Below are 22,827 nucleotides of genomic sequence, written 5' to 3'. Positions count from 1 at the left end.
TTGTTGATGCTAATGTGACTTGTTTCAAAAACTCCTAAATTGATGTTCCAAGCAAATTTCCCTTTGATCTTTGCTTCAGTGAAAATTATTGAACTCTTTATCTTTTTAAAAAACCCCAAATAAGTACAAATAAGAATAAGTGATTATAATATATTTTCTTTACCAGGGTGAAAACAGAAAAACAAAGTTTCTGCTGAAATATATTGGTTATTGCAGTATGGAATAAATATCATCCAGTTTACAGCAGGTTTCCTGTTGTGTCTGTTTTAAATTCAGCATAATTGGTTAGCTTTCATCATTACAAAATTCTTTATTTCCCCCCTAGACAGTTCTTAATTGTGGGTGTTTTGTTACTTTTCTCTTAGCTACTTTGTAGCAGATATAACGTTTGCTACAAATTCCATATAACAGAGTTTTCCCTTTACTTTTATTCAAAAGCATTCAGTATTTGATATCAGTTGATATCTCTTGCTTGCTTTGAAACTCTTCAGCTTATTTTTCCAGTCTTTTTGGTTCTTCTTGCACTGCCATTTTAGTATTTTCTATATTTCTCTTTCTGTATTTCTAATATTTCATATAGTATTGTTTTTGTTGTTGTGTGCCTTGAAATCATTCTTGATCAGTGGTGTCCTGTCACAGGGTATTCTTGTCAAGAGTTGCTCAAAGGTTGATATTGTTTTTTTCTAAGACTGAGAGAATGGGACATGCCCAGGTTCATCCATAGGGTTTCCAAGGCTAGTAAACAGGGATTCAAACCCTATTGTAGTCCAACACTCAAACCACCACACCACACTGGCTCTCCACAGTTTTTTTACTCGATAAACTTCTGAGCAGCACACAAGAGAGAGAATATTAACAATAGGCTGACAACAGTTATTCTTATCTCAGAGGGAGTTTCCAACTCAACAATCAACATTCTATTAATCAGCATTGAAGAAAACAGAGGGGTGAAGAAACAAGCTGATCTGTTTAATTTTCCAAAGTCTTCGGAAGCTGAAGCTGAAGCAACATTATACAGGATTGCTGTTGTGGTATCAACAAAATAATATTCTATTACTCCACCCTGTTGATAATGCAAGGTTGTTGTTGTAACTCCTTTACCTGTTGCTTTTGGTAACCTGGCAGCTGAAGCTCCAAACATTCGTTGCTTCGTTGCTGTGAGAGTTACCTTGTGCTGAGAGCAGCAGAAACAAAAGTGAAAGAGACAGGAGGTAAGAAAGAGAAAGAAAAAGTACTTGGAGCAAGAGTAACAGAAAAAGACAGTCTGAAATACAGGAGTAACTATAGCTGACCTAAAGGTGAAGAAGTGGAGTGACACAAAGGGCTGAAGAGGGTTGAGGTGTCTGCTGTGCTGCTGCAGAAGGGGCCAGAACACCTCTAGTCAGTCCTTCTGTCACTGCGTTCGGAACCTGGGAATTACTTGCGAGAAGACGGTGACTCCAGGTCCCTTTCCAGCTGGATGCGGAACATTTTGGGCATTAGGTAATTTTATAAACTTTACTATTTCACTAGTTTAGTATCTTTTAATGTAGCATTTTAGTATCTTTTAATTTTTTAATCACTCACTGAGTGCCAAAGCTTCTGGAAAGTTTCTGGAAAAGGCACAAAGCATAGGAGGACTAACCCATTTCGGTTTGGTTAGCTTGACAAGCTTTCAACCACTGGGATGGTCTCTACAAGGGCCCAGTTATGCAAAGCCTCTACACAAAATACTGTGCCTAACCTAGTACAGAAGTCAATTCTAGAATACTATGATCCAGCAAACACTGGGAAAGAACCAGAAGTAAGCAAGCACCAGCTAGATTATGATTCCATGAATTTGACTGCATTGGTCAGATTGGGCACTCTAAAGTCAAAATGTACAAATTGTACAACAACAGAAGAAAAGGATGAGGACAATGAAGCTGAGTCTAGTGCTCGAATTTCCCTTAATGAAAGTGCTGCTAATTGGTCCATTGACCAAGGTTTGATGGAACTGACCCCACCACCTCAATCGAAAAGAAAATCGCCTGCTTATAAAGAAATCATAAACACTCTTAACGATAGGATTGGCAGACTTGAGTCAGTACCACCCTTCATTGCATGACCTCATGCGAGACCAATGCTTCCTAGTAGAGCAGCAGCAGCAAAGTTATTTCTGAGAATGGATATGCTGTAAAGGGAAGTTTCTGGCCTAAAGGCTACTATGGGAGCTTTGGCTGGTTTGGTAGAGCTTGGGATTTTGACTGCAGCACCTCAAGGAAACAGCCCCAGCCAAGAACGGGAGGACCACTGGACTGCCAATCTGACTATGAACCCGAAGTGGCCAAACTAGCAGCAGAATCAACGGTTAAGCAATTAACCGACATAATGGAGAACTGGAACCAGAACTCTAGGAGATGCCCCTAGAGGGTAGAAATGAGCTAAGCCCCAGCAACACTAAATCATTAATATAGATCAGGGTTTCTCAGGCTGGACCTGGCACTGCCCTATATCCCAAGATCTCATTTCTGAACTGGATTATATGAGTCTCCACTGCCATATAATTTGGGATAAGCAGATAATTTGGGACCAGACCCTGGGATATAGGGACCCCAGAAAGAGATCCCTGAACAATACACGGTGTCGCTTAGTCGCTATACATAGAAAAAAATGACAGTTGTAGCTAAATTTTCCTTTATTTACAAAATATTCATTACAAAATTATAAATTAAAATTCAAATGTATAAAATACAAAAATATAAATATCAATATAACAAAATATATAATATAATACAATTAATATGAATTTGTTAATTTTTCCTATGTGTGGAGATGTTTGGGACATCCTGCAGAATTCCACAAGAGATCTATAGGGGTTTTGTGAAAGATCACAACACTTACATTGGTGTAAGTGTAGGAAACAGAACTGAGCAGTTGGTCAAAGTTTGTATTCACCACGGCACTACTATGACATTGCCACATAACTGTTCCAATTGTGCAGCTATACCTACAAAAATGACAGATATTCATCACGTCCAGAGCCATATTAGTGCTTATTATGCATTGGGTCTCTCCAGCTACAGCCCTGCTTAGTATATTTCACTGATCTGGTTTTGACTGGCCCCTGATCCCTTGTTATGGGCAAGTAAAATTGTGCACCATTGACCACAATATAGAATCTTGGGCAAAGGTCTTAAAACTGCCATGTGTCTTGAAGCTGCCAGTTGACTAATGGCAACCCTATGGATTTCATAGGGTTTTCTTAGGCAAAGAATACTCAGTGCTGGTTTACCAGTTTCTCCCTCTGAAATCTCTCTCTCTCTCTCTCTCTCTCTCTCTCTCTCTCTCTCTCTCTCTCCCTCCCTCCCTCCCTTCCTCCCTCTCCCTCTCCCCCCTCTCTCTCCCTTCCTTCCTCCTCCCTCTCTCTCTCATTTCAATGTTTTTTTTTTTCATTTCCACTTCTTTCTAATTGCCAAGTAATATTAATTTCTTGATTTGCCTAAGAAGAATTTCAGTAAAACACAGTCCAAGGGAAAAATAAATCTTTTCACTGGGATTTCTTGTCTGCTCTAGTATGGTAGAAAATATTTATGTCCCATGGTCTACTGTAATGAGGAAAAGATATGCAAGAAGCTGGGGATGGTGAGCAAAGCTGGTGAAGTTCTGATCTGAATGATCCATAACCTCCCCCAACCATGATTTTGGTATAATGATAATGACCCCCCCCCCCCCCCGGCAAGCAATGGAGGAATAGTTTAAAATAGATAATCTGGACCAGGCATGGACAAAATTTGTAGACAGCTGTTGAAGTCCAAAACACCTGAAGGGTCGAAGTTTGCCCATTCCTGATCTAGAGGAACTCCACCTAACACCTCTCCTCCCTCCCTCCTACCCAGCAGGCTGCCTGAAATGTTTTGACTTTACAGTGCCCTGTCGAACTCTAAGATTGTCTTGCTCTTTTCTGAAAATCACAATGCCAGGTAAGGGTGATTTATATCTGTTTGCTCTGGTCTTAATATCTTAGACTCTGCAAAAGCTGTGCTTGTTGTTATTTGCTGTCAAGTCAGTTTTGATTTACAGCAACCTTATGACTGAGAGTCCTCTGTGAGATCTACTCAGATCTTGCCAACTAAGAACTGTGGCCTTTTTGAGTGAGTAAATCCTCTTGTGTGGTATTCCACTTTATCAAGCATTTAAACCTTTTTTTATGAGCCATGCCTTCTCATGATATGTTCAAAGTATGACAACCAGTTTAGTCATCTTGGCTTCTTGGGAGAGTCTAGGCTTGATTTCTTTAGAACCATGTATTTAGCTTTTTGACAGTCCAGAGTATCTGCAGAATTCTTCTCCAGCACTATATTCCAAATGATTGATTCTGTCCCTTTGAGCTTTTTTTAATGTCCATCAGTCACACTCTTACATAGAAACTGAGAATGCTATAACATGGATGATCCTGGCTTTGATTTACAATGAGACATGTATCATTATATCTTAAATATATATGTCTTAAATATATCTTAATTTCTTTACAATACATCTAAAAACCCTTTCATGGTGTATTTTTTCACAGGCAAAGTTCTGTTAATGTCATTTTTTTGCAGTGACAAAGCCATTGGGATTTTTCAGGAAAAGAAGTATAGGGCTGAACATAAAGTATGCAGAAATGTGGCAGATTCCTTTTTCCTTTTGATTGATAACCCAATCTCCCCATCATTGACTAATTCATAATTATTCTAAATACCACGTTTTTAAATTTCATGTTGGGAGATTTGGTTATTACATCTTACTTTGTTATGCTGATGAATTTAATTTTTTGTCAGATTATCCACATTTAGCAGAAAAAGTGCATATTTTTGAACCTCCCTTATTGTCAGATAGTTCACTAAATATTCTAGAAACTTACAAGAATTCTGGAATTTCTAGTCTAATTTTAATCAATTAATCAATTAACATTGCATCTGTTAGTTTTCGGCCATTTTGTAACTCTCGACTGATTCTCTTCAGCAAGCTTTAAGAACCTTGAATTCAAGCTATCAGCAAGAATAGAAGTCCGAGGCTTCTAACTGATTGGGTTTGTCTGCCAGAAAAATGACAGAATTTGTTCTCTTGTTCCACAATTTGTTCTGATGTGTTGAATGGAGGGGGGGGGGGGTTCCAGAATAGATTTTGAAAGATTGAAGAGAGTTGCAGGTAGTGGAGAGAAACGGAAAATCTTGTTCCATGAGCACAAGTTGTTTTTTCTGACCATTATTTTGGACTGAGTTTTTAGTTTATTTGTTTTTTGTTTCAGTCTTAAGAAGGGATATGGGGTGGAACAACTCCAAGTTAACTAGTTCTGTACACTCTTTGCCATATCTTTGCAATGCATACTGAGAAATACAATTGGATTACTGCCAATATTAAAATGTTTTTATCATATTATAATTGCCCTAGAAAATATTTAAATTTACATTATACTTTCCCTTCAGATATTTTTGAAAAATAGGACCAGAAACTACTTGAATAAATGGTTGAATAAATCAATCAATTGAAAACTATAAGATCTCCCCTTGATGGTGGAATAAACACTGTTGTCTTTACTTCATTACAATGCCATTGTATAAATGTCTGCTCAGAAATACAATGTTGTGGTCTCAGTGTGATTTACAACTTGGCAAATCTTAGATTTACTCTTGAATATGTTTGGAAATGTATTAAATAATATACCAATGCTATTGTTTTTTTTTTCCAAATGTGACTGCTTTTCAAAACATTTTGAGTCACACAGACACTTATAAAAAGATACAAATACACCTGCTGTTTCTATACAGGGGAGGGGAAAGTTGCATTCCAGTTATTTTCTTGATTTCTGCTACTTGATTTAGTATAGCAGGAGTTTTTATCAAGCATGCTAGAGAAGGCTTGGGACTCCATCATAAAGCAGCAGGAGGCAAAATTGATGTGTGTCTAGAGATGCACTGACTTTTGCATTTCAAGGAAAAAGGTTTTTCCTGCTGTGATTCATAGCTCATTCTTTGGGGAGTTTAAACCAGGGCACTGAGTAGCAATATGGCAACAATGGTCTCCTATCCCTCAAATTCAATCAACCCACACTTGTCAAACATGAAAGAAGTGTACACTACAAATAATTGGTTTCTGACCTACAAAAGCCCCTAATGGCTTAGAGACCAAACATACCAAATAAGATGGACGATATAGGTATCAGTGGCAACTAGCTATTATGTCTAAAGCAGAAGTACTCTGCTTGTGAATATCAGCTGCTGCGAGCAGCAGTGGGAGAGAGCTATGACCCTTGTATCTTTCTTGTGAGCTCCCTATGGGCATTTGTGTGGCTACTGGGTAAAACAAACACTGGACTGATCCAGCAAGGCTTTTATGTTCTCATCATGATTACATTTTCTATATTTCTCTGTCTCCCACTTTGATTTTAGATGTTTGGAAGTGATGTGGGGAAATGTTCCATCCTAGATTGCCACTCTCTGGACATCCAGGAGCAGCCAGTGGCCATTTGGGTTATTTTATCGTCAGGATTTTTTTCCACTATAGAACCTTTAGGGGAAGTGATCTGGAATGAACCAGTGAATTGTGCAAAAACATGTTTAGGGACTGCATGTGATTTACAGCTACGCATTGCTCCAACATGCTAGGTTAATCTCATTCCAGAATTAATATGAAGTTTGTGCTGCAGTGGACTAATATCAATGTATTGGTGTGTGTGTTTAAGTACATATAGGGAAATGCACTGTTTGTCTATCAATGTAAACTAGCAAGCTCATGGAGAGACAATTTACTTCTGGATATGGATAAGTGAAACCAAGAAAATGGGGCTCATGGTTACATGATGGTCTTACACCTTCCTCCTTGAGCTATCTAGCTGTTATTGTGCACCCAGGGAAGTGTTAATCCTTCCTGGGATAAGGCATATGCTCATTGCCAGAGACTTATAAGCAATGTAAGCATAGTAGTAAAGATTTGGATGCCACTAACACATATAATAAGCCTCGTTCCCAGTGGGTTTATTGTAACCCTGTCAATAACAGGAAACAGTCACTGGTTCTGGATCTGTTTGCAGTCACTGCTTTCTCTTACTCTTTTTTGAGAAAGGTCAAGTCAATAGTTATCATTCATCCTCTCTGCCAAAAATATCAGATATGCAGCTTGTCAAAGGGCTCTTACAGAAATGAACTGACAGAATGATGTGGAAAGAAGAAAGTTGCAGAAATTACTATGGATTATTTTATCAACAATGCAAAAGATGACAAATGAAACATGAACAAGAGAGAGAGAGAGAGAGAGAAGGAGGAAGAGGGAGAGAATTTCAAAGTTAACAGCATGAACCCACAAAATTTGCACTATAAAGACACAGGCGTCTTATGATTAATATATGCTTCCTAGCTGCATAAGCTGTTCTGAGATCTTTGAGATTTAACCCTTAGAAAAGTAAGACCTCTTTGCACCATTGTACAATAGCTATGAGAGCTTTGACTAATAAAATTGCTATATTTCATCATATTTCAAAGCAGGGGTAGACAACTGCAGATGGGAGTCATTTTTCACCCCTGCCCTAATGAAAACATGCATCACACTGGCACACCTGATGTGACCAGAAGTGATGTCATGTAACTTCCAGCTTTATTTTTGGCCAATTTCACCCCATTTCAAAGATATGTAGGGGATTGGAGGGGCACTGGGAACACTTCTGCTGTGAGGAGGTATTTATGCCATATTATGAAACAAAGCATTACAAGAAAAAAATATTTGGGGTCTGTGGGATTGTGAGGGTTTGGTCCTGCATGTCCCATCTGGCTCATTGACTACTGTCAAAAGTCAGACGCCAATTAGAGAACAAAACAGAGTTTATTCAAGAAACAGCCCAAAAACTAGTCACAAACATAAAAGATGGCTTAAAACACTTAACCTTCAGTGTTTTAAGGCAGTCCAAACAAAAATATATCAAAAAATATGCTTGAACAAATAAACCTGATTATTCAAGCAAATAATCCAGATTAAACTAAAGGTGCTTCAATTCAGCTCAAAACGTTCTGAGTTGGCTTGGAATAAGCAGCCAAAACAAAGCAAAGACTTGGAAACCCCCAAAAAACTCCCCAAAGTCCCAAACCTAGCAGTTCAAACTTAAAGCCTCAAACAGAAACTCACACTGGACAAAGGAGCTCCCCAGTGAGAGTAGCTTGTAAACAAACTTGGAAGCCGGTGCAAAAGGAGAGAAAGCGGCTCCAAGCCTTTACTGCGGCCAGCACCAGGCTTTAGGATTTAAAGGGACAGTGCAAGGAGATGTCGTCAAACCGGTCCGGAGTCAAAACAGCAGGGGCAGCAATAATCCATTTCAAGAGTGCAGACAATGCCAGGAGCTCAAGGAATAAAGCGAAGAGATGTTGTCAGGTCGGTCCAGGGCCAGGAAAGGAGACAGCAGCAAGGTTGGGAGGCAAGCCAGGAGTCAAGAGCTGTGGGTAGACACAAATCAAAGAGCGAAGGCAGAAGAAGAGTCGAATTCCAGTTCAAGGTCTAGGGGTTGTAGTCATCAATTCAGGGTCCACGAAACGGAATGGCACAAAGAGCCAAGACAATGGAGGCAACAGCAGATCTGAAGCAAAGTCCCAGTCCAGTCTTCAATAACACGTACAGGAGTCCCAGTGGTGCCCAGCAACACCTTGTCACACGCAAAGTGAAGTGACTAAACATTCCCAATTTATTCCAATTTTCCCTGGGTGTCCAAACACCAACGCCCAAAGAGCAAGTGTCCCAAATCCTTAATCCGAATCAGAACTCCACACAGCTAAAGCTTGTGGGTCGGGCGTGCCTAATTCTTCATCAGAATCCCAATCAACCTGCGCATGCCCAACACTGTGCACACCTGAGGATCCATCCTCCCTCCTCCAAGCAGCCCAAGTGGGGTCTGCTTCTGAAGCCACCCAAGCCTCCCCAGTGTCAGTAGTATCCATGGGCCCCGATTCCTCCCCAGGCATCTCCGGTACCCGTGCCCAGTCAGTGCCCACTTCTTCAGCCACCACCTGTTCCCCAGCATCCATTTCTTCCACAAACTCTCCATCTGAATCTTCCTCGGAAGACTCCCCATTGAGATCCCTAATTCTCTTTCTGTACAAATCCTCCAATGAGCCCTCCTTACGAGGATTTTTCCTTCCTCTCCTGATCCCACCACCATCATCCACAGTCCCCGAAGGCGCAGTCACAACAATTACACCTGACACACCTCAGCTTTAAAGACAGTCTGTTCTCCAAAATTCAGGCAGATTGTAGAAACAGTAAATAAAAAGAGGCGAGGTTTAAGAAATTTGAAACTGTTTACTCATTTAAAACATAGTCTGTTTTTCTTTCCTGTCTCTGGGATGTCTAAGATGGCTAAGAAGACCTATCAGTGACATGAATATTGTTGTAAAGAGAGAGATAAACAAACAATACACAATAAACAAAACAGGTTAGAACCAAAGGGAGTGAAAGCTTTTGAAGAGCTGCTCACACCAAATATTTGTAGAACATTTCTTCTCACATAATCTTCCCCACTCAGTCAAGTTGTCATACTCCAGCCACCTTTGGCTTCTGAACCTGATCCAGAAATGAACTATGACCAGGAGGAAGCTTATTCTGACTTTTTACCTAGTCCACAGAGCTCTTTCCAATTACAGCTGCTGGTTGCTGATAGCTCGGATGATTCCTTAATTGGGAACGAAAGTGAAAATATTACTCCCATGGCGGAACCAGATGTTCTTAGTTCCACAGAGAATGTGTCCTTCAACAGAAGGGAGTTTCTGCATCGACAGAGATCTGAGAAACAAGAACTCCGCAGGAGTAACTACTTGGCATCTTGAGGGGATAATGGATAGAAGGTTTTCCCTTGGGAACCTTTAGGGAGTTTGGCTTTCCTTGTTTGTGATCAAATCTAAGTTCCATAAAAGTGCTTTGCACCGTGGACACTTCGCGATGTCAACTTTGCGATTTCATGAGAAAGGTTCACCGACTCTAGCTCCTATTTTTCCAAGCCAAGTTCCCAGATCCTGGCGGCCAAGCCGAGCCACGACTCCCGAGTAGACCCGGATTAAGTCTACTTCCTTGCCTTGCTCCTGAACCAAGTTTTGCCTCAGCTTCATCACGTTCCTGCCTTGATATCAAAGACTTCCTAGTGACTTTGGACTTTTTTTTATTCAGTCTTGCTTCCTTGTTTTTCCCCTCTCAAGAACTTTCCAACAGTTTTGAGCGTGTTTCGATTTCTGGACTTTGGACAATAATATTGGATATTTCCCTTCAATTCTTTGGACTAATTCATACCTTTTCATAAAGGACTATTAGCTGCTCCACCTATTCATTCCTGGATTTATAATTGTTTTAATAAAGATATTATACGTTTATTGGTCTCTGTCTGGTTTTCAGTGCTCACGCTGCCCTGGGGTGCAGCACAAGTCTTTAGGGGAGCCCTTGTTCTATGTCTTGCTTGGTGATAAACTATTAAAACACTAAAGAGGCACCCAGTCTATTAAATTCCCAGCCCAGGACTGAATGCAAGTTATTTTAATTCACCTGAATGCCTGTAATAGGACATATAGTCTCTAAACTAAGGGCATTGTGGGACTCCTCAGGGTATGAGGAATAAACTAAAGCAATACATTCTATCATTTATGATTTTGAAAGTGGCATTCCTGCAGGTAAATTTATCATTATTGAGTAGAAATGTGCTGAAAGGCATTTTCACAACATTTCAAGTGTGGGTGGTATTATGTTCAGCCTCCCATGTGAGTGTTACTAGTTTAACTACAGTTGTCACTCACTAACTGATATCCTAGAAAATTCTAAAAACATTGAATTAAAGGCAAGAATGATTTACTTGACTAAAAAACATAACTTTCATGAAGAAGATGAATGCATGTTGTGTATTCTTTAGGGAAAATGCATGGGACAAGAAGTGTTTGTAGTTTGGAATAAATTTATTTGCATCAACACATTTAATGAGACATCCTTGAAATGGGACCCAGGTCTAAACATAAAATCCATTAATGTTTCCTACACACCTCATACATATATCCTTAGGATAATTTTCTACAATATTTTAAATAATCGTGTGTATGAAACAAAGTTTATATACACAGAACCATTGGAAAACAAAGGTGTCACTATTTCAACCACCATATGAACAATTTCTGGATTTTGGAATTCCAGATAAGAGATGCACCATTTATAATAAAACTCTTTGATCTGTGAATAGCCTGTTTTCAGAAGCAAAGAAGAACATGCATATAATTCAGGTCTCTGGGATTCCCCAAGCGAGAGCAACAATAAATCATTGTTAATCTGCTCTAAAAGTCTAAGGTAGAAGGATACCAACCAACAGATGACTTCTAGCTGTTTATGGCTATAACTTTCAGAATTTGTGAACATTTTAAAAGCAGATTTCTTTATTGACTACCCAGATGGACTCTAATATCCAGAAGTGCTGCAGAAATTGTTTATTTTTATGACTCGGAGTCATTCTGTGTTTAGCTTCACCAAGGCAAAAGACACGGAATTTGTACAGACATTTTGCACAAAATACAGAATACCTGACTAAGTTTCTTTCTAGTACTCGAGGTGAAAGATTTCATGTATCATCAAGCGTGAGAATATTAACAGAACACATCCCTATCCTAGATACATCCTTTTTCACTGTGGAAATTAAACACAATTACACTCCTTGCTTCCTGTCCTGTGACCTTCTCACCCAACCCTACATATATGCAATATTTTCCCCCAATTTTTTTCTGCCAAATGACACAATTAAGTTCTACCCAAGTGTTGTTTTTGTCAATAGTCTTGGTAGAGATTCAAAACTTGAGATGGAGGTTGAGTACTTGAACAGAGCCAAAGCTGATTCTTTCATCACAGCTCTTCTTCCAGTGAATTAAAAAAATCATTGTTAAAAACAGAAGTCCAGTGAAGATGGATTTGGGTAAATAGAATGCCAAGACAAGAAGTATTAATGTGCATGGCCTGTTAATAAAGAGCTATTCCTCTCACCAAGTAGTGGAATCTCTTGATTACAGGCATCTAACTATGCATGCAGGAAGTGGAACACATTCTGAATAGAGCCTCCTAATATTTCTTTTATTTTGAAATTTCAGAGAGGGATCCATGTTGATGGGTTGCAACAAAAACAACAATTTTCAGGAGCCTTAAAAATTAATAGAGTTTCTTTTTTTTTCTCCTGGTGGACTTTCACCCCAAAGCAGCAGAGGGAATAGCCAGCTTATTTATTACAGCCTGGACTTGCTGTGACAAAGTATCAATGTGTCATTATGAGGGACTGACATTTCACTAACATAACAGTGCCACCAAAGTAATTGTACAAACCTCTCTTTGTACCATTATTATTTTGCAACTGCTTGCTTGCTGGTTCTCCATACTTTTTGCAGCTAACCCAAGCTGTTCCACTATCTGTCATATATCAATATATTTGTGGCAATATGGCTATATCCAGACAACTTTGTTCTTATTAGAAGAATCTACAATACCTATGGATGGCCGTCTTTAAGAAATGAAAACTCTTTAAACTCAACATGCCATCTAGACAGGTGCAGAGTTTTCCTGGCCTTCTCCCATCTTTTTCAGAGATGGATTATCAAAACTAAGTTTCCCTGAAAACTTTGATGGAACATAAAGCCTTGGAGACTTAGGCAAATTCACATTTTTCTCAAAGATACAGGATGATATTTCCATTGACAATGGAAATGTGTACTTTCTGAGTTGCATTACGTCTCTTTGGCTTTTTGGTTTTCCCTGAAAAAGAATTCCAGGGAAAGCCAAAATAAGAACCTAGGAATTTCTTCAGGTTACTCATATGAGAAGTAGTCAGGGTCAATCTCTAGTTGAAAGACCTCAAGTTTTGCTCACACTTCTCTTTAAGTGTTTAGAAAATCAAGACACTTTTAAGCAAATGGTGAAGCCATTAAAGCAGTAAAATGGATATCAAAAAGTGTGACGTATTTTTTTCAGTACCATAATCTAGCAACTCCACCTGCACTGAGTAAACTTTTATCTTACTCTGTTACTTTTAACATATCCCTTGTCTTAACAGTAAAACAAATAAACTTCTTCAATACATTTTCAGAGCATAGATATTCTAGAAGAGGAAATTAGGAATATGGCATTAGAAGGAGGAGGAGGAGGCCTGGTACCAAAAAGGTCTTAGGACCACCATTCAGTAATAATATCAGTATTTGGTTGCACTATAAATGGTATTTTCCCCATTTTATGAATTCCCTCGCAATGAGATAGAAGAAGAGTCCTGTTCAGATATGAGTTAGTTAATAAATCCTCTGACAAAGAATTTTCTTTTACAAAGCCCTTTTGGAGCAGGGCTGCCTCTTTTTTCTTGCTTGTCCTTTGCTTAGCTGGAAGATTTTTTAGCAGCATTTGAATTGAGCAAATAGTGAAGATGGGTTGAAGAAACATAGAGTTGTAATATCATGTTGCAGCAATGTGTTTGCAGTAAAGAATGCAGGGAATTTTAAACTGGGAAAGATTTGGATTCTACCCCAATTTATCCTATTGTATGACCCTACTTACAACAAGCAAAGCAAGCAGCCACTGTCTCCAGAATCCCTTACAGAACAAGTATGAAAGGCAAAATAGAGAGAAACTGTGAATAGGCCTGCCTCATAGTTGCCCCCAACTTTTTAAAAAAAGTTAACCTGGCTACTAAAATGAAAATCATAAGAAAACTGGAGGCTTGGAAAAGAAAATTATAATCCCTGAAAGCATTTTGGAAGAAACTTTCAAATTGTCTACAGAAAATTCATTTTTAACTTAAGCAAAACTTACGTGACCTGGTTGTTTCATTTCACATGTGCATATTGTTAGCTTTGGACAACAAGTTTGCTGAAATATATTGAACTGCAATTATTTTTGTGGTATAGGAACCTATTCTTACTTTTTCATGTTATTTCTGCCTCAGGTAACAAACTTTCTGTTAAAAAAGTTATAGTCAGGAAAACATCTACTCTGCTAACTGTGGTATGCCTGCATGTTCAGAGTTCTAGTTTTCAGCAGCTTCATGTCAGTAATGTTGACTTTCTTTCCAAGAATACGTCAATATTGATTTTGTGTAGGAAAGAGATACTCCATTACAGCTCAACAAAAAAAATGTTGGTCTTATAACACTTCTGTATTGAACAAATAATGAGTCTTGATAAAATATTTTGGTAATCTCTGGAGAGTATTTTATGTTTATTTTTCAGCAGGTTTTTAAAAGCTATTTTATATATTTCATGTCTGTCAGCCACTTGCTCAACATTGCTTCATGTTTGTATGTAGTATGGTAGTAGCGAAAATGTGATGCCTCTTGTTTTCTTTGTATCTATAGATGATTAGGCTAGACCTATTCTGGAATGTATCAGCTACTTATGCAAGTCTAATAAATGAGCTCAAAGTAAAAAAAATCATATTAAAATGTACATTATTGTGCTCTTTTTTCTTTGTCAAGCATTTAAATATATTGTCATCTAAAATATTCATTTTAAAACATTTTATGTTTTTTGAGATGAGAACTGTTTTCAAAATTTTAAAAAAAATCAGTGACAAAGTTTGAATTAACTAGAATTTGGAAAAATCAAAGTTCCTGAAGTTTTCTTAGAACTCAAGATATTTTTTTCATGTGACAGAATTATGATAAATTCCACTTTTGAAACTTTTTTCTATTTCATATTGATTTTTTCTTGTTTGTCTGATCTAGGGTATTTCTCCAGCTCAAGAAAGTTGTTCTAGTAGCTATGTCAATTGATGCACCTGATTCTACCTGGAAGTTATTTTTCTCTTTATTGGAATAACACCAGGCAAACCATTTTTTTTACCTCCACTTGTCTGCTTCTTTGGAATAACATGAATGCTGGGCACAGTTAATTCATCAGAAATGGCCTGCTAAAAATAGCTAGTAGGGACAGATCACTAGAACAGTTACATAAATGTACAGTTGTACCTTGTATAAACAGTGGTGGTATTGGGTTGTTGTATGTATTCCGGGCTGTATGGCCATGTTCTAGAAGTATTCTCTCCTGACGTTTCGCCCACATCTATGGCAGGCATCCATAGAGGTTATGAGTGGTGGTATTTGTCAGAAGAGGAAAGGAACCCTATTGCAGATAATATATATGTCTGTGTTTAAATAGATCTCATGAAATGCATGCTGTGTCAATGCAGTATACACAGATCATGGCCTTTCTATTAAAAAAAGAAAGAAAAATCTATCCAGAAACATGTATTTTCTCTGAAGCTTTACATCCCATTGCTAGATTTGAAACATCAATAACCCACAACAGTGCATTATAACTGAGGCTCAGATTGAAAGAAACAGAAAGCAGGCACAAGCTATAGTGACTTTCCATCACACTCCTGTTGAGCAACTTAAAAACAAAAACAAAACATGGTTGCCTTGCTTCTTCGAGACACAGCAATGGTTTGAATTAGGTTTTGAAAGAAAAACACTTTTATGGCATCCATTTGGGAAGAAATATGTAAGTGAAACAGACATTCTCATCTGAGAATTTTTGGCTCCAAATTGTGGAAGATTGAAGTCAATTGAAAAGGAGCTGTGAAATCAATCCTCTTTCTTTGCTATCTTCATTAAGGCTGTTGTAAGTTTCATAGCAGTCACAGTAAGCAATGTTTTGTTTGTTTCCCCCTCTGAGGAGCCAGTAGCTGCTGTAATAAGCCCTCTATTGTGTCTCTCTTTCTTGTTCTTGGAAAACTGCAGAATGCATCCTGTTTTCCCATCTACAAATGAGCCAAAATCAGGATGTATCCATGGAAGTACATGTGAAAAGGTAAGCAGATTCATTCTAATTGACATGAGTTTTAGTACAAATTTCACTGAGAGTAGTGCTAAATGTGTACATTTGGCACAACCCCATTTTGGGGAACTTAAATATTGACTGAACTGCTAATATATAGCATTTCATTTTACATTCAAGCCTGCAGAATATAGTTTTGAGAAAACAAGGTCTGCTCATTATACATCTGACCTGGACTAATTAAAATTCCAGAGTATAATTCCAACTTCAGTGGCAACAGTATTAAAAACTGTTCTTGTATCACAAGGTGAGTGTGATATTTTGACCAGCCAAGATCATGAATATTTGCAATGACCCCCAAAGGTGAGGCTTCTTGGCTGTCCTAATTAGTAGGTCCCAGCAGGCCAATAATTCTTCACCACTAAACTACTTTCAATTATGTGCATCTCATGTTGTTTACTGAAGTTATGTTTAGCTTCCAAGAATCTCTTTTGCTTCTGAGTTCTATATGTGTTTGCTTGGAGCTGCCAAAATGTGAATGGTTTATCAGAGCGAATGATGTCAAACCTGAGGCAGGAAAACATTAGATGCTGCCTTTCCTATTTACATGAGTAGTACATATGCAAAGTTATTGAAGGGCTTTAATAACAATTGATCATGTGTAGTGTATTGTTGTATTTTGCATAAACTACACAGGATGACAGCAGTTGGATATATTGTTCACGTGTTTGTTCTGTCGGCATGTATCAGGTGATGGTGAGCAGATCCTAATTTTAATCTCAGCAGGGGCATATAGAAAATGAGTACTGAACACTCTACAATATCCACAATCCCTCATTGTCCACAATTTTCACTTATGTACATGTGGGCATTTGCAGAGCATATATTGGCTCCATACAAGAAAAGAAGACCATGTGTAGTTGGAGCTCTGTGTGCCCCATGAGCAGAAAGCACCACTCCATTGGCTGGTTCACTTCACTTCTGTTCACACAAACAGGATGATTAAAGAAAGGTTAAAGGCTCTAATTATTTCAGCCTTCTAAAGAGAGCTTTCTGGCTGAATGATTATGCTAAGCCTTATTAGTGATTATGTGAAAGCTGCAGGTTAATTAAGTCAGAATAAAAACACTGATTAACATAAGGTTATGCTAATGCTTCAGTAAATATTCACTGAGCAAATGGGTAACATCTACCCTTCTACAAGGCCTCTCTCACCCCTGTGATGGGAACAAAAGGGTGATGCATTTGAAGCATTAACTCACCTGTTCAATAAATTACTTAATGAATGCACCATTTAGTATGGGATATTGGTTTTATATTCATTCCCTTTTTGTAAGCACTAAGAAAGTTACTAATTTCAGAAGAATGAATACAAAGGGAAGGTGCCTTTTTGAGAGGCCTCTTGTATCTCCCAACAAAAAATTTAAGAGTTGGAGTGTACAGGTCCATTACATCTACACAGGCAAGTAAGCCACAGTCAAGAAACAGACATCAGAGCCACACAGTATAAAACTTCTACATGTAGAGTTATGCGTTGATTGTACTATATAGTCCTTGTATTGAATGAAAATGTTGTACAGCCAAATGTCAATGGACTTGGCACCAACACAAGAATGCCAATGTATGCGTCCATCTGTATAAAGGCAATTGTGCAGGTATGAGGTGGATCCTGGTGAGATCATTAAACAAGGCACAGTAAGCAACAAATGGAAAAAGAGAAAGACTTTGCTGTTGCTGTCCCTCATCTGATGCCACATAAGTCTGGAAAATGCTAAGGGACAGCAGGGAAAGCAGAATAGAGACTCATTGGTTGACAACATAAAGGTGGATAACAGCAACAGGGCAGCACAGCTCCATCATGTCAAAGCCCAGAATCAGATAAAAGACTTCCTCCATCCAAACTGAAACTGCATCAATCAAGGAGGGAGAGAAGAAGAAACAGGCACGGCTACATGATACCTAAGCCAGAAGCCAATTAAAGATCTTCCATCCATCCCAACTGCTGCTGCCCTGATTTCAGGGGGAAATAAGAGGCTCCCATGCTGTCGTCTCCTTTTCATTTTGTGCCATGCCTTACTTAGATTGTTAGCCTGAGGACAGGAAACTGATTTGCTGTCTTTTTACTTGTAATGAACTATGTACATTGAAGGCACTATATAAAGAAATAACAACACTTCTCCTCTAAAGACTTCAGACCAGCATGCTGGTTCTTTCCTTCCTTGTTTTATACTCCTATAACTTTGAGAGGTATGGCTAAAACATTATGATTTTTTTGATTAAATGAGGATTTGAATAAACACAGGGCTGCTACACTGACCCATAAGGCTTTAACCTGTACTTATTCCCATGAATATATTGAAACATAAGGTAAATCTTTGAGAGAAATTTTGCTAAGGAGAATTTTGAAGAGAATATTCATTTTGTCTCTAAAAGTGAACACGATGGTTGCTAAAGGAGCAAAGAGAAGTCAGGGTATTTCTTGGTGGTCTCCCATCCAAGTACTAACTAGGGCCAACCCTGCTAAGTGTCCAAGATCAGACAAGATCTGGTGCCATTATGCTCAGTATGATCAAGATACTAATCTATATTTTAGAGTTCTGACAAAACTCTAGCATGGTTTGGATGAAGTTACTGGCTTGACTGTTGTCCAGAGGCTCAGTTCAGATGCTGCTCCAAGCCAATATTTAAGGAAATATAATTACATTTTCATGAGGCATCACTCCGAACAGGCAACTTTGCAGTGAGGCCTCAATAGGGAATTGGAAACCTGCAACGGAAACGTGTTTGTCAACTGTAATTTGGACTATCACTTACACAAGAATGCAAAATAGAAGAGCAGTAGTCTAATGCTAACCTCCACTGGGTTGTGCAGGTGATCCCCCCTCAAACACGATATCTTTCTCCACAATGTTCATGGCCTTGGGTACTTTCTTCCAACCTGGTCTACTTCCACTACTAAAACCTGGCTGTGTACACAAGGAACCCAAATGACATCCAAAATAGACATAAGGCAGAGAAAAAGATAGGATCACCTAGTGATTAGGAAAAAGGATACCCAGTCAGAATTATAGCAGGGAAAGGAAAGCAGGGGACTAGAAAGAAGAGGAATGAGTATGTTTGGGGATTGGCTGCTGGAGGAAGGAAGATGCTTTTCTGAAGTCATTTACCATTTACTGGGAAACATCAAATAATTTGTCATATGAAAGAGCAGTTTCTTTAACCAAAAGGGACATCTGGAGATTAGTCTTTTGAAGAAAAATTTCGTAAGCGGCGGGTGTCAAAATGGAGGGCAGACCACCTAGGCATATCCATATTCATCTCTCTGTTCAGTTCAGTTCAGCAATTTATTACGGTCTATGACCAGAATATATAGAAATGGGCACAGGTGCCCGAAAAGGGGAATCGCAGTTCCCATAAAAATCAGATAAAAGAACAAGTTAAAAACATGCTATAATAAAAACAAATTAAAAGCAGACTATTAGCAGGGTCAGCTAATAGTAAATATCGACCCACTAAGTGGCTCTGGAGGGGGATAGAGGGAGCATTTGCAGTCTTTCAGTTATAACAGATTGCTCTGGCTACAGGCTCTGTGGGGTCAGTCATCGTCCGTTTGATGGAAATTGCTGCCGCACAGAACCTGGCGACACTATAGGTTATTGCAGAACAGGAGTCTGAGAGCAGCAGAGAGGTGTAGTATCTTTCAGTGCAGCCTGGATGTTTTAAAAGCCAAGGAGTGTCAGGACCCTGGCTGCAGAGCACCAATAACCTTACACAGAGGCCAGTCTCTATCTAATATCTTTATTAAAGAAATATATAAAATCAATAAAAACAAGTGAAGAATAGAGTTCAGAAGCAGACCTTTCAAAGGAGGTTAAATATAGTCCAAAAATGTATTGTCCAATATAAGATATTAGAGTTCAAAGTTTTAATCCACTTGACCGAAACACACACTTTGCCAAGCAATAGTGTGGGGAATTAGCAGAGTCCTAGAGTTCAATGAAGCTTGACAACAAGGCTGGAATTAAACTTGATTCTTGGCTAGATTCATAACTGGAAACAAAGGCAAAACATGAGCATGGAGCAGGGTCCGTGGTAAAACTGCAAGGCTAGGCAAGGCTTGAAAACTTGATCCGAGAAGCAAGGAACTGGGGTACGAAGTCCACACACGATCTCTCTCCTGAAGCTTATCAATTGACTCCGCAAAGAATTCCTCGCGCCAACCACCTATATTGGGTCTCGTTTTCCCGCCAACAGAACTTTTTCCCTAGAGAACGAGAAGCGAAACCCAACTCTGTCCAGATGTGTGACTCCTTAGAATTTCCCAAGGGAAGCAAGCCTAATCAGCTTGATTTCTGGCAGCAATGCGTAAACTCCTCCGTTGAGCTTCTCTGTTTCCCCTTTCTCTGGAATAAGATTCTTTTCTGGGAAACAGGGGGGAGTTCTGCCCAAGGCCTGTTTGGCTGAATTCTTGAGGACAAACATCAACATCCTGCAGGTGAAGAGACTCCGGCTCTTGCTGAACCGGCGAAAACCCCATGTTTTCCTCTTCGTCTGCCACAATAGTACTAGGAACAGGACTACAAGGCCCATGAGTCATCACAAAGAGTGATGAAATTGATTCTAATATCTCTATAAAACATACACTGGAGGAGCACGTGCTTGATAGTTTCGATATGGCCAGACTCACAAGGGCATAGTCTCTCTGGAGCAGGGGTCTTCCGGTACCTCCCCTCCAGTACTGCTGATGGGAGGGCGTGACATCTTGCAAGAGTGAAGGCTTTACGATGATTAGGCACCTCCAGGTTTTTTAAATAAGCCATGGGAGTGATGGTATATCTGTTGTCTGCACTAATGTTAAAAGACTGGAGAGCAAGCTAAATCAGATTGTTGCTCTGTGTCCAGGATCCGTTGTCTGATGTGGACCTTAGCTTGGTCCCATCCCATGCTTAGTAGATGTTTTTGAGAGAAGCCTAGAGTTGCGATTTTTGTTGCTACTACCTTGTTCCATGTAGATTGAAACTCATCTCTCAGAGTTAGCGGGGCAAGGCCACATGGCGAGTGAGACAGATGCAGCGTTAAGAGTGGCTATCCATGCTCTCGCCTCCACTCTCACGAGGCCTGTCTCTAAACACAGGATGGCGTTTGAGACGCATCTGGGGACTTGCATAATTGATCTTAAAAATTTTGATTGTACCTGCTCCAGAGGGGCAAAGTTTGGGTAGGGGCCGAGCTGGGCTCCATACATCATTTGTGCTATTGGTTTTGCCTCAAAGAGCTTAAGAGCTGCTGGAATATAGTGGCCTCCTCCTGTCTTGAGAAACTTTAGGATAGCATGTGAGCTCTTTTACGCCATCTCCGCTACGTAATCAGCATGTACTTTTCTATTTCCAGTGCAGTGAAAGAATACCCCCAGATATTTAAATCTTGAGACCTGTTCGATGTTGTGTCCATCTAGTCTCCATGTATGGTTCTTGGGTTGTTTTGTGAACTCCATCATTTTGGTTTTTTGAAAGTTAAGGTGAAGCTGTTCTGCACTGCAATATTTTGCTAGGGATCTCAGGGCTCTTTTCAGACCAACTTGGGTTCTGGATAGTAGCACTGTGTCGTCAGCGTAAAGTAGGATAGATAGGTGCCTTTCTGCCAATTTTGGAGGGTGGTAGTCCAAGTGGTAAAGGTGCTCCACCATGAAGTTGATATAAAAGTTAAATAATAGTGGGGCCAGAGTACATCCCTGTACTCTGTTTCAACTGCCCTAGTAAGGTGGCCTTGAGAGCTACATCTTATTTTCAGTGTGATCCCTTCATGTAGGGAACGTATTAGTTGCAGGAGTCGTTTATCTATTGAAGTGGACCCAAGTTTTTCCCATAGCTTGATACGGGAGATAGAGCCAAAGGCTGCTCTAAAGTCTATAAATGCAGCATAGAGGGACGATGTTCTCTGGGAGGTATATTTTTCTATAAGGTGCTATAATACTATGCACTGGTCAATGGTGGACCGTCCTTCCCTGAAGTCAGCTTGTTCCTCCGCAAGTATGTTTTCTTGCTCCATCCAGTCCAGCAATTTCCAGTACAGATGTCTTGTATATATTTTGCTAATAGTATTAAGGAGGCTAATGGGTCTATAATTTGCCGGATCGTCTTGCCTCCCTTTTCTTTTATATATGGGTACAATGACTGCCATCCCCCAGTCCTTGGGTATTTGGCCGTATTTGTCGATACAGGTAAATAGAGATGCAAGGATAGGCGACCAGAAGTCCAAATTATTTTTGATGACCTCGGGTGGGATCGCATCCTCTCCTGGTGCCTTTCCCGGTTTAAGTTGGTCTACTGGTCTCTATTTCTGTGGTTGTCACCGGTGGCCAAGAGGGAAGGCTTTCCATTGATATGTTTGGACATACATATCTGCCTGCATTTTCCGAATAGGTGTCCCTGTATAGTTCTTGAAAGTATACTTCCCAACTTGCTGGCAAGATTTGGGAGTCAACTGCAGTTTGTTCCCTGCTTCGTATGTTAGATGTAATACGCCAGAAAGTGGTTGCATCCTTAGTCTTGACGGCTTCGATGAGCCGCTCCCAGTTGTTTTTTATGGCCTCTCTCTTCTTGCGCGTTAATAGTTGTTTATATTGTCTCTTTTGCAGCAGAAATTCTTGTGCAGTAGTTGAAGTGGGGTTGAATTTAAAACTCTGATAAACCGTGGAAAGTGCTTTTTTTTAGCAGAAAGACATTCCTTATCAAACCATGTTTGGGATTGTTGGTATGGTTGTTGTTGTAGCTGAGTCCTCTCTGTATTGTTGCCCTGACTTAGCTGACTTTGGAGCTCTTGGACAATATTTCTGTAAGTTTCCATAAGAGCATTGGCGTTTTCGGCTGAGATCAAAGAGGTACGAAGGCTCGTAAGTCACTCTGTTTTTAGCAGATCTGTTATTCTTTGATTCACTTGTAGGGTCCACTTAACTCATTTATAGAATCCTTCTGTAAGCTGCAAAGGTAGTCTATGGATTTCCCGGGAAAAACCATGTAGATGGAGTAACACTGGGAAGTGATCGCTCTCAGGTTTGGGCATGATTTTTAGAGCTTTT

General features: G+C 39.4%; 1 long non-coding RNA gene across 1 annotated transcript; it reads left to right on the top strand.

Annotated features, from left to right (window-relative positions):
* The first annotated feature begins 1,180 nt into the window (after positions 1 to 1,180).
* LOC134296194 (uncharacterized) lies at positions 1,181 to 19,775 on the top strand. The gene is made up of 2 exons (XR_010002786.1): positions 1,181 to 1,482; positions 15,713 to 19,775. It is a non-coding gene; the product is annotated as an uncharacterized LOC134296194 (long non-coding RNA).
* Positions 19,776 to 22,827: the final 3,052 nt, after the last annotated feature.

This window comes from Anolis carolinensis, chromosome 2, assembly GCF_035594765.1.
Source record: "Anolis carolinensis isolate JA03-04 chromosome 2, rAnoCar3.1.pri, whole genome shotgun sequence".
In the NCBI taxonomy this organism is placed as follows: domain Eukaryota; kingdom Metazoa; phylum Chordata; class Lepidosauria; order Squamata; family Dactyloidae; genus Anolis; species Anolis carolinensis.
The sequence above is the reverse complement of the archived record's forward strand: the minus strand, read 5'-3'. Positions and strand labels throughout refer to the sequence as shown.